We start from the raw sequence: 13,865 nt of genomic DNA on the forward strand, positions 1-13,865 counted from the left end.
CTCATACACAGTATCTTACTATCTCTCTCTCTCTCATACACAGTATCTTACTATCTCTCTCTCTCTCTTTTTCTCATACACATTATCTTACTATCTCTCTAGCTCTCTCTCTCTCTCTCTTTCTCATACACAGTATCTTACTATCTCTCTCTCTCTCTCTTTCTCATACACAGTATCTTACTATCTCTCTCTCTCTTTCTCATACACAGTATCTCACTATCTCTCTCTCTCTCTCTCTTTCTCATACACAGTATCTTACTATCTCTCTCTCTCCCTCTCTTTCTCATACACAGTATCTTACTATCTCCCTCTCTCTTTTTATCATACACAGTATCTTACTATATCTCTCTCTTTCACACACAGACCTCCCTTTGTCTTTCTCTCTTTCTCTGTCATTCTCTCTCTTTCTCTTTCTCACTCTCTCTTTTGTCTTCCTTTTCAATTCCCAGGTGTCTAATTACAAGCGGTCCATTATTCCGATGTTCAGCACAGAACATAATGAATTTCCATTATTTTACAAATTAAACGGCATGAATCAGCGCTACTTTAATCAAAACTAAATTAAGTAGCAAATGATAACAAACTGAGTGGAGAGGAGCATTACAGAGAAAATGACCATAACATGCTTTTTTTATTTTACCTTTATTTAACTAGGCAAGTCAGTTCAGAACACATTCTTATTTTCAATGACAGCCTAGGAACAGTGGGTTAACTGCCTTGTTCAGGGGCAGAATGACAGATGTTTACCTTGTCACGCACGCGCACACACACACACACACACACACACACACACACACACTGGAGCTGAGGCTGTCAATCTCTGCGCTTACCATCGTAGTGAAGGCTGATCATCACTGTGCTGCTTTGAGTGTGGCTAAGCTAGGCTGTTGGGTCTAGTGCCAAAAATTATTTTTAATTTTTTCAATTTTATTTAACTAGGCAAGTCAGTTAAGAACTAATTAAATTTATATTGACAGCCTACACCGGCCAAAACTGGTCAACGCTGGGCCAATTGTGCACCGCCCTATGGGACTCCCAATCACGGCCAGTTGTGATACAGCCTGGAATCAAACCAGGGTGTCTGTAGTGATGCCTCAGGCACTGAGATGCAGTACCTTAGACTGCTGCGCCACTCGGGACCCCAAAGGATCTTATGTTATAGGGGAAGACAGTTACTCAGTTATTTTGGTTCAGGTTGTTAGCAGATGATGTTATTCTTTAATAACACAGACCCCAAAGCAAATCGATGGGGAGGAAAAAAGGTTTATTCAAAGAGTATAAATCATAGATATTATGCTGAGAGGTCGATGGTAGATGGACGTTCCTTCCCTGTCCTCAGTGATTCTCCCTGAGTGATTATCTCTCATTGATTCTCTCTGAGTGATTATCTCTCATTGATTCTCTCTCTGTGATAATCTCTCAGTGATTCTCTCTCTGTGGTTATCTCTCTGTGGTTATCTCTCAGTGATTATCTCTCAGTGATTCTCTCTCAGTGATTCTCTCTGAGTGATTATCTCTCATTGATTCTCCCTGAGTGATTATCTCTCATTGATTCTCTCTGAGTGATTATCTCTCATTGATTCTCTCTCTGTGATAATCTCTCAGTGATTCTCTCTCTGTGGTTATCTCTCTGTGGTTATCTCTCAGTGATTATCTCTCAGTGATTCTCTCTCAGTGATTCTCTCTCTGTGATTATCTTTCAGTGATTATCTCTCAGTGATTCTCTCTGTGATTATCTCTCAGTGATTATCTCTCAGTGATTCTCTCAGTGATTATCTCTCAGTGATTATCTCTCAGTGATTATCTCTCAGTGATTATCTCTCAGTGATTATCTCTCAGTGATTCTCTCCAGTGAACAAAGGGGCAGGATGTAGTTTATAACCCAGCCCGAGCCTGTGGTTGACCAATTAGAATTCCTTGCAATAAAACTGGACCAATGGCCGAATAACAAGTATCCTATTTCAGGCTCACTGTATAGACAGTGTCTCTGACCCATAGATCAATAATCCCGTTACAGAAAAAACACTATTTCCATTGATCGTTAATACTCTATTGACTTCTCGTCTGTGTTGTGTATTTATCTTTGACATATTCTTATAAAGTTGACAGTTACTTCAGGTATCAGGGAAGGTGAGGGATTTTACAAGGTTAAGCATTCTATGACTGTGACTAGCTAGCTAGCTAGATCCACTCCACCTAGCCATTAGTATCTGACCCTGGTAACATATCAGCATTGCCTGTCTGGATAGCAGTAGGAAAGAGAAATTCAGAACACTACACACTGTGCACACAGTAGTTGAATCAACACTGTTTCCACGTCATTTCAATGAACCAATGTTGAACCAACATGAAATAGATGTTGAATTGACGTCTGTGCACAATCTGTACTGTATCATTCCAGAGACACTAACGCACAAATGTACACGCACACACACACACACACACACACACGCACACACACACACACACACACACGCACACACATACACACACACACACACACGCACACACACACACACTGTGTAACCCCAACATTGGTGTCAGCTCTCTCTACAAATATGGAAGGGGTTATTTCCATGCCAACAAGAGGCAGACCAGAAAAGAGACTCCTCGGGATGATTCTAAGATTCTTTGATTCTGTGTTATCTAAAGAAATCTATCACACACACATCAGACACACGTCATGTCAATCAAACCATGTCCTCGGTGTGTCTCTTCATAAACAACAACTGGTGCGCTGCATTCCAGTGTGATGGAAATCTCAAGCTTTTTCTCACTTGATAGAGAATATCTCATGGTAAGTTGCAGACCAAGAGAGTTCTTATCCGTAATCATCACGAACTGTATGGGGCCATAAACAAACAAGAAACCGCTCACCCAGAGTCAGCGTTTAGGTGAGTGGCGAGTTTAATGCGGGGAGACGTAAAACTGTTCTTAGATTTCGTCTAATCTAAAGAAATCTTTCACACACACACATCACACACACGTCATTTCACACATACAAGCCAAACTGTATGTGTGTGTGTTTATGTGCGTGTGTGTACAGTACATAAAAAATCCTACAATGTGATTTTCTGGATTTTGTCTGTCATAGTTGAAGTGTACCTATGATGAAAATTACAGGCCTCTCCCATCTTTATAAGTGGGAGAACTTGCACAATTGGTGGCTGACTAAATACTTTTTTGCCCCATTGTATGTCTGTGTGTTAGTGGTGCACAAGTCAGCTGTTTGTTCAACCGCCCACAATTGCTAATAACACATCTGCAACCGCCTGACTTATATGTGATGAAGTGAAAATAAGAGGCCCGCACCCGACCCAAACCCACTAATATAGAAAATGTAGGCGGCAGTCAGAGACGCCAGAATCATTTGTTGACGGGGGGGTCAGGATTTATTTAGCCTGATTTACATATTTCTGCTAACAATTCCCGTTATTTGGTAGGCTATTTGTTAGTCAACTTGTCTATAATTAGATACCGTGCCTTCAGAGAGTATTCACACACCTTAACTTTTTCACATTTAGTTGTGATACAAAGTGGAATTAAAATGGATTTCATTTACATTTATTTGTCAACAATCTACACAAAATACTCTGTTATGTCAAAGAGGAAGAAAAAATTTAAGATTTGTAAAAAATAATAATAATAATAATAAATCACTTGATACGTATTCAACTCCCTGAGTCAATATATGTTAGAATCACCTTTGGAAGTGATTACAGCTGTGAGTCTTTCTGGGTAAGTCTCTACGAACTTTCCACACCTGGATTGTGCAACATTTACCAATTATTATTTTTCTAAATTCTTCGAGCTCAAATTGATTGTTGATCATTGCTAAACAACCATTTTCAGTTCTTTCCATAGATTTTCAAGCAGATTTAAGTCAAAACTGTAACTCGGCCACTCAGGAACATTCACTGTCTTCTTGGTAAGCAACTCCAGTGTAGATTTGGCCTTGTGTTTTAGGTTATTGTCCTGCTGAGGGGTGAATTCACCTCCCAGTGTCTAGTGGAAAGCAGACTGAACCAGGTTTACGTTTACATTTATATTTTTATCCTGAAAAACTCCACCATGCAACAGTAACGTGTACAAGCATACCCATAACATAATGAAGCCACCACTATGCTTGCAAATATGGAGAGTGGTACACAGTAATGTATTGTGTTGGATTTGCCCCAAACATAACACTTTGTATTCAGGACAAAAGGTGAATTGCTTTGCCACTTGTTTTTGCAGTATTACTTTAGTGTCTTGTTGCAAACAGGATGCATGTTTTGTAATATTTTTATTCTGGACAGGCTTCCTTCTCTTAAATCTGTCAACTAGGTTAGTATTGTAGAGTAACTATAATGTTGCTGATCCATCCTCAGATTTCTCCTATCACAACCTCTAAACCCTGTAACTGTTTTAATGTCACCATTGGACATGGTGAAATCCCTGAGTGGTTTCCTTCCTCTCTGGCAACTGAGTTAGGAAGGACACCTGTATCTTTGTAGTGACTGGGTGTATTGATACACCATCCAAAGCGTAGTCAATATTCAATATTCCTTTTAGCTTCATTACTTTTATGAGACGTATTTGTGCCGTCATGTGCATCAGTAGAACAATTTCTAACCTTTTTACATTCGGTTTTTACTTATATTTGTATGTTGACTTACCCATATTGACGTTGAGGGTTTAAGTTTTGCCTGACTTTTCTTAGCGGATGTACAATCATCGCAAATTGAATTATCTGGCATTTCAGGCCCCAAAGTGAACACAATTGTACACTCGCAAACTCATTCAAAAACCAGGGCTGAGGGGCTTACGATGCAAGCTTCCCTTGTTTGGCTAATCGTTTGGACCGACGTCCAAGATGGTGACGGGGTGAATGGGTAAATGGACGAGGCTGTGTATTTTATGGGTTTGAAACACAGCCTCTGCCTTGTGTCAAATTTGTATAGCAACTCACAATCATCACACATAACACTGCTATCATCCTCTTTAACCACTTCAACAAATCTTTACCAAACATTACTTTACCAAACATTACTTCACCAAACATTACTTCACCAAACATTACTTCACCAAACATTACTTCACCAAACATTACTTCACCAAACATTACTTCACCAAACATTACTTCACCAAACATTACTTCACCAAACATTACTTCACCAAACATTACTTCACCAAACATTACTTCACCAAACATTACTTCACCAAACATTACTTCACCAAACATTACTTCACCAAACATTACTTCACCAAACATTACTTCACCAAACATTACTTCACCAAACATTACTTCACCAAACATACCCTCCCTCCTCTTTATTTTCAACTCAACATTTCTCACCTTTTTTCTTATTGAATTTTACTCCGACATTGTCCTTTTTGCCTCCGTTCCCAAAAGCATTTGTCGATTGGCATGTCGAGTATTTGGCACGCGTACAGTTAGGCCCTTATAGGCTTATGCACTAATGCCAGATAGCCTAATACAATGAAAGAAAACCCTCAATGTGACACGCGTACAGTTAGGCCCTTATAGGCTTATGCACTAATGCCCTATATTTTACCACATGTAAAATATATGAAATAATTCAATAAAATAATGACAAAATACAATGACAAAGCTGTAAAACATTATCCTAAATAAAACCACTGCTGTTTAACATAACAGCTTTGATTTATTTGACTATGTCAGTATATATTTGTTGTCAATGTTTTGGGTCAAACTGTTGGTAGTTGTGAGTAAAGTCAATAGTTATAAGAGTTACAGAGTTAATAAAAAATAATGCCATTGTTGATTAGATGCTTCTGTCATTAATTAGGCCATTTTCTCTGGAACCATATGGTCTGTCTACTAGAAACTCATGAACAATATGGACACAGATATAATAAATTAATACTAGTTACACACACACACACACTGTACACACTGATGGAGTAAACATGCATTGAGACAATTGAGTGGAGTGACAAAGCATTTAGGAAAACCAACATCAGAGCAGAGCAAGGCAGAAGGCATTGACACACACTGAGAAACTCCACTCATATTCCAGGGTTGGGGAGTAATGTATTTGGCTTAATGTAATCTGATTACATGTATTTGGCTTAATGTAATCTGATTACATGTATTTGGCTTAATGTAATCTGATTACGTGTATTTGGCTTAATGTAATCTGATTACATGTATTTGGCTTAATGTAATCTGATTATGTGTATTTGGCTTAATGTAATCTGATTACGTGTATTTGGCTTAATGTAATCTGATTACGTGTATTTGGCTTAATGTAATCTGATTACGTGTATTTGACTTAATGTAATCTGATTACATGTATTTGGCTTAATGTAATCTGATTACAAAACAAATCTGTGACTGTAATCAGTTACGTTACCAGCAAAAATATTGTCATCAGATTACAAATACTATATGATTACTTCTTTGATTACTTTTACTGTTTTCTCAATTACATCAATTCGGTATTTAAAAAAAGGCCCAAGTTTAAGTTGGTTCCACCTGAGCGAGTCTGACCACAAGTCAGACACCACTATGATGACACATCAAACGCGTTTGATTGATCCTTTTTGCCTTCTTCTAATGCCTTTTAAGGGTGAAAGTAATCAGATTACTTTACTGTGTTTGGGTAATCCAAAAGTTACGTTAATTGCTTACAATTTTGACAAGTAACTAGTAACTGTAAAGGAATACATTACAAAGTAACCTACTCAACCCTGCACAAACACACTCTCTCTGTCTTTCTGCAAACACTCTACCAAAACTACAATATACTGTGCTCTCCACTAATATCGGAACCCTTGGTAAATATGAGCAAAATGGGCTGTGAAAAAAATGTCTTTGCTGTTTTTACATTTTTTACTGTTTTTCTGGGATTGATCAGCGTTAAGATTACAGATAGATTGTAGCTTCCATCAATGTGATTGTTTGCATCACTTCCAATCCCCCATAAAAATGTTTGCAAATATATACACAGTGGCTTGCCGAAAGTATTCACCCCCCTTGGTCTTTTCCTATTTTGTTGCCTTACAACCTGGAATTAAAATAGATATTTGGGGGGGTTGTATCATTTGATTTACACAACATGCCTACCACTTTGAAGATGACAAACAAATTGAAAACTTGAGCGTGCATAACTATTCACCCCCCCCCCCAAAAGTCAATACTTTGTAGAGCCACCTTTTGCTGCAATTACAGTTGCAAGTCTCTTGGGTATGTCTCTATAAGCTTGGGGCATGTAGCCCCTGGGATTTTTACCCATTCTTCAAGACAAAACTGCCCATCCAGCTTCTTCAAGTTGGATGGGTTCCGCTGGTGTACAGCAATCTATAAGTCATACCACAGATTCTCAATTGGATTGAGGTCTGGGTTTTGACTAGGCCATTCCAAGACATTTAAATGTTTCCTCTTAAGACACCTGCTGGAAGGTGAACCTCCATCCCACATCCAAATCTCTAGAAGACTGAAACAGGTTTCCCTCAAGAATTTCCCTGTATTTAGCGCCACCCACCATTCCTTAAATTCTGACCAGTGTCCCAGTCCCTGTCGATGAAAAACATCCCCACAGCATGATGCTGCCAACACCATGCTTCACTGTGTGGATGGTGTTCTCGGAGTGATGAGAGGTGTTGGGTTTGCGCCAGACATAGCGATTTCCTTGATGGCCAAAAAGCTCAATTTTAGTCTCATCTGACCAGAGTACCTTCTTCCATATGTTTGGGGAGTCTCCCACATGGTCACTTATTTTTTTCTTAATGCAATGTTTTTTTTCTGGCCACTCTTCCGTAAAGCCCAGCTCTGTGGAGTGTACGGCTTAAAGTGGTCCTATGGACAGACATTCCAATCTCCGCTGTGGAGCTTTGCAACTCCTTCAGGGTTATCGTTAGTCTCTTTTTTGCCTCTATGATTAATGCCCTCCTTGCCTGATCCGTGAGTTTTGGTGGGCAGCCCTCTCTTGGCAGGTTTGTTGTGGTGTCATATTCTTTCAGTTTTTTAATAATGAATTTAATGGTGCTCCGTGGGATGTTCAAAGTTTCGGATAATTTTTTAGAACCCAACCCTGATCTGTACTTCTCCACAACTTTGTGGGGGTTAGGGTTTGGCCCAGTGTTGTCCGGGTTAGGGTTAGGGTTAGGGTTTGGCCCGGGGAAGGGTTAGGGTTAGGGTTTGGCCCGGGGTAGGCTGTCATTGAAAATGAGAATATGTTCTTAACTGACTTGTCTAGTTCAATAAAGGTTAAATAAAACAAATAGTAGTTGTTTCTTTGCAACAATTTGACCATGAAGGACTGATTGACAGACTCCTCTGAACAGTTGATGTTGAGATGTGTCTGTTACTTGAATTCTTTGAAGAATTTATTTGGGCTGTAATTTCTAAGACTGGTAACGCTGATGAACTTATCCTCTGAGGCAGAGTTATCTCTGGGTCTTCCTTTCCTATGGCAGTACTCATGAGAGCCAGTTTCAGCACTTGATAGTTTTTACGACTGCACTTGACAAAATGTTCAAAGTTGTTGAAATTTTACGGATTGACTGACCCTCATGTCTTTAAGTAATGATGGACTGTCGTTTTGCTTTGCTTGTTTGAGCTGTTCTTGCCATAATATGGACTTGGTATTTTACCAGATAGGGCTATCTTCTGTATATCACCCCTACCTTGTCACAACACAACTGATTAGCTCAAACGTATTAATAAGGAAAGAAATTCCACTAATTAACTTTCAACAAGACACACCTGTTAATTGAAATGCATTCCAGGTGACTACCTCATGAAGCTGGTTGAGAGAGTGCCAAGAGTGTGCAAAGCTGTCATCAAGGCAAAGGGTGGCTACTTTGAAGAATCTCAAATATAAAATATATTTTGATTTGTTTAACACTTTAATGGTTACTACATGATTCCATATGTGCTATTTCATAGTTTGGATGTCTTCACTATTATTCTACAATGTAGAAAATAGTTTTAAAAAATCAGAAAAACCCTTGAATGAGTAGGTGTGTCCAAACTTTTGACTGGTACTGTACATTTACACAAACTTTTTTCTAAATATATTTGACATTATTACTTTCTAACCTTACCTCCCCTAATTGGAGTAAACTAGTGAACAACAGCACTTCTACTTCCAGCTTATACATACTCTATACATTTTACGGACAGTCTATTTTAACAATAGTTATCATTTGTTTGTTTTCACTCCTGTCCTTCCTCGAACCTCAACCTCTCCCATCTATTTCCTTCACAACAGTTCTGAACCTATATAGGTTTTATGGACACTATATTTTACATTAGTTATCTTGTTGTTATTAGTTGTTATCATTGCCAACCTTCAACTCCATTCAACCCCTCCCATCTATCTCTGAACACCATCCAGTCCCAACCTTCAGCTCAATTCAACTCCTCCCATCTATCTCTGAACACCATCCAGTCCAAACCTTCAGCTCAATTCAACTCCTCCCATCTATCTCTGAACACCATCCAGTCCCAACCTTCAGCTCAATTCAACTCCTCCCATCTATCTCTGAACACCATCCAGTCCCAACCTTCAGCTCAATTCAACTCCTCCCATCTATCTCTGAACACCATCCAGTCCCAACCTTCAGCTCAATTCAACTCCTCCCATCTATCTCTGAACACCATCCAGTCCCAACCTTCAGCTCCATTCAACTCCTCCCATCTATCTCTGAACACCATCCAGTCCCAACCTTCAGCTCCATTCAACTCCTCCCCATCTATCTCAACCTTCAGCTCCATTCAACTCCTCCCATCTATCTCTGAACACCATCCAGTCCCAAGCTTCAGCTCCATTCAACTACTCCCATCTATCTCTGAACACCATCCAGTCCCAACCTTCAGCTCCATTCAACTCCTCCCATCTATCTCTGAACACCATCCAGTCCCAACCTTCAGAGAAGGCCAGTTTTATTGCTTCTTTTATCAGGACAACAGTTTTCAGCTGTGCTAACATAATTGCAAAAGGGTTTTCTAATGATCAATTAGCCTTTTAAAATGATAAACTTGGATTAGCTAACACAACATGCCATTGGAACACAAGATTGATGGATTCTGATAATGGGCCTCTGTATGCCTATGTAGATATTCAATTCAAAAATCACCCATTTCAACCTACAATAGTTATTTACAACATTAACAATGTCTACACTGTATTTCTGATCAATTTGATATTATTGTAATGGACAAAATAATTGCTTTTCTTTCGAAAACAAGGATATTTCTAAGTGACTCCAAACTTTTGAACGGTATTGTATGTTCCCATTCATATTTTAGTTCACCTGAGTGATTAGGAACACTTCAGTGGTAAGCCGTGACTTCCTGTTTCACTGGGGTATAAATACGAGGTGACACACAGACCAAGTTTACATAGTCATCCATCACTACGGGAAAGACCAGAGAATACAGCACTGATGTGAGACTAAAGGTTGTTGAGCTGCACAAATCAGGAAATTGCTATAATAAAATAGCTCAGTGATTGAAAATCAGGGCAGTAATTAAGAAGAATAAAGTAACTGGAGATTTCAACAATCGGCCTGGAAGAGGACATGTGTCTATGTTGACCCCACGCACAGTGAGAAGGATGGTTCGATTGGCCCAAAAAAACCTCCAAGGATCACAGCTAGAGGACGTTAGTTGAGTCTGGGGTCAGAATGTCTCCAAAACTACGATCAGACGCCACCTACGTAACCACAAGTTGTTTGGGAGGGTTGCCATAACAATCCTTTGCTGTCATCAAACAACAAACACAAGTGCCTACAGTTTGCCAAACATTACTGGAACTTTCAATGGAACCGGGTTCTATGGTCAGATGAGACCAAAATAGAGCTTTTTGGAAACAAACACCAGAGGTGGGTTTGGCGTAGACAGAAAGATATCTATGCAGAAAAGTACTTAATCCCCACTGTGAAGTATGGTGGTGGATATTTGTTGTGGGGCTGTTTATCTTGGACAACTTGTTAGAAGGCCCTGGACAACTTGTTAGAAGGCCCTGGACAACTTGTTAGAAGGCCCTGGACAACTTGTTAGAAGGCCCTGGACAACTTGTTAGAATACATGGTGTCATGGACTCCTTCAAGTACCAGCAGATATTAAATCAGAACCTGACTGCCTCTGCTAGGAAACTTAAACTGGGCCGTGGTTGGATCTTCCAGCAGGACAATGATCCAAAGCACACCTCAAAATCAATACAAAAATGGTTCACTGAACACAGAATCAAGGTTTTACCGTGGCCATCCCAGTCCCCTGACCTAAACCCCATAGAAAACCTGTGGGATGAGCTGAAGAGGAGTCCACAAGCGTGGACATCAGAATCTGATGGATCTGGAGAGTTTCTGTATGGAGGAATGGTCTCAGATCCCTCAGAGCTGTTATCTTGACAAAGGGAGGTTGCACAAAGTATTGAATGAAGAGGTGCCAATAATTATGATCAGATTCATAATTATTTTTCAATTATTTTACTTTAATTAAAGGTTAGATTGTTGTGAATATTTTGAATGAAAGACCAAGAGGATAAAGAATAAAGATTTTTTTTCACAACCCTCATATTTACCAAGGGTGCCAATATTAGTGGAGGGCACTGTAGGCTATTGTGAAAGTGTGTGTGTTTACACGTGGTGTTTATACCTTTATCTCAACAGCACTGTTCATTACTGGGTTTGAAACTGGCCACTAGGGATGCTGGGAGAGAGAAAGAATCAATACTAACAAACTCCAAACACACAGGGGAATGCAAGGGTGGGTTGGTGTGTGTGCGGGTCTGGGAGTGTGTGTGGTGTGTCTGAGTCACTATGCCTGGCAGGTGCAGGGTGCAGGTGGTAATAATGCTGGCAGGTTGAGGTCCTTCAGAGTGAAGGAGTGATCCGTTCAGAGCTGGGTTGCTATTCAGCACTTAGTGACAAATGGATTGGTAAAAACAGTTTGACGTGTAATGTGATTGATTATCCTCCTGATGTGTGTACATACCGGTCTCCCAGTAACTTAGTGCATGAAGAGCATGGTAGCGATGAGGATGATGAGCATGATCACGCTGCTATTCAGGTAAGGTTACTGAAGGGATAAATTGAATTGAATAGAAATTCAATGGAATGAATTTAACATTACATAGGATAACAGGACATGAGCCTGTCTCTATTCTCCATGGTGCTAACAGTGTAGGTGCTAAAATGTTTATGACTATGTTAATTAAAAGGTTGGCATGGCAACAGAGGCTCAAGAGGCCAGAGTGAGCTTGGCATGCACACACATACACACAATGGAGTGTAGTGTAAGCAGTTGTCCCCTTGTGCATTGTGAGATGGTGTGGGGTCTGCACCTCGAGCAGAAACACCTCAGAACTCTTAAAAGGGAGTGAGGGGGGGCACAAGGGAGATGTAGAACAAAGCAGAACTGCTAGGAGCAGAGAGGAAGACAGACTGAATGTGTTAGAGAGAAGAGAGATACATAGAGACAGAGAGAGAGTGGAGGAGAGAGGGGGGACAGAGGGGGAGAGAGAAGAGACATACATGGAGGGGAGGGGAGAGTACAACAGTTCAGCTCCTCTCTCTCTCGCTCGCTCGCTCTCCCCCTCCCCCCTCTCTCTCTCGCTCGCTCGCTCGCTCTCCCCCTCCCCCCCTCTCTCTCTCTCTCTCTCTCTTTCTCTCTCTATCCCCTCCCCACTTTCTCTCTCTTCATCCCCCATATATGTATTATCCTACCCTCCTATCTAATTCAATTCCCTCACTCATCCCCTTACACCACCCACAAACACATACATATACACTAAATGTACAAAGGTATGTGGACACCCTTTCAAATGAGTGGATTTTGCTACTTCAGCTACACCAATGCTGACAGCTGTATAAAATTGAGCGCACATCCATGCAATCTCCATAGACAAACATTGGCAGTAGAATGGCCTTACTGAAGAGCTCAGTAACTTCAACCTGGCACAGTCATAGGATGCCACCTTTCCAACAAGTCAGTTCGTCAAATTTCTGCCCTGCTAGCACGGTAAGTGCTGTTATTGTGAAGTGGAAACGTCTAGGATCAACAACGGCTCCTCCGTGAAGTGGTAGGTCACACAAGCTCACAGAATGGGACCACCGAGTGCTGAACAGCGTAGCACATAACAATTGTCTGTTCTCGGTGGCAACACTTACTACCAAGTTCCAAACTGCCTCTGGAAGCAACGTCAGCACAATAAATGTTACTCGGGAGCGTCATGAAATGGGTTTCCATGGCCAAGCAGCCGCATACAAGCCTAAGATCGCCATGCTCAATGCCAAGCTTCGGCTGGAGTGGTGTAAAGCTCGCCACCATTGGACTCAATGTCAGGAGAACGCTGCCTGCCCCAATGCATAGTGCCAACTGTAAAGTTTGATGGAGGAGGAATATTGGTCTGTGGCTGTTTTTCATGGTTCAGGCCCCTTAGTTCCAGTGAAGGGAAATCTTAACCCTACATCATACAATGACATCCTAGACAATTCTGTGCTTCCAACTTTGTGGCAACAGTTTGGGGAAGGCCCTTCCCATTTTCAGCATGACAATGCCCCTGTGCACAAAGCGAGGTCCATACAGAAATTATTTGTTGACATCACTGTGGAAGAACTTGAGTGGCTTGCACAGAGTCCTGACCTTAACCGCATTGAACACCTTTGGGATGAATTGGAATGCTGACTGCGAGCCAGGCCTAATCGCCCAACATCAGTGCACAACCTCCCTAATGCTCTTGTGGCTGAATAGAACCAAGTCCCGCAGCAAAGTACTGGAAAGCCTTCACAGAAGACTGGAGGCTGTTATAGCAGCAAAGGGGGGACCAACTCTATATTAATACCCATGATTTTGGATTGAGATGTTCGACAAGCAAGTGTCCACATAC

General features: G+C 40.8%; 1 protein-coding gene across 1 annotated transcript in view; it reads right to left on the reverse strand.

Moving 5' to 3' along the window:
- LOC112266187 (metabotropic glutamate receptor 5-like) overlaps positions 1-13,865 on the reverse strand; it is a 136,103-nt gene that overhangs the window by 84,915 nt on the left and 37,323 nt on the right. The gene's annotated exons all lie outside the window — the stretch shown is intronic.

This window comes from Oncorhynchus tshawytscha, linkage group LG13 (assembly GCF_018296145.1).
Source record: "Oncorhynchus tshawytscha isolate Ot180627B linkage group LG13, Otsh_v2.0, whole genome shotgun sequence".
NCBI classification, from domain to species: Eukaryota; Metazoa; Chordata; class Actinopteri; order Salmoniformes; family Salmonidae; genus Oncorhynchus; species Oncorhynchus tshawytscha.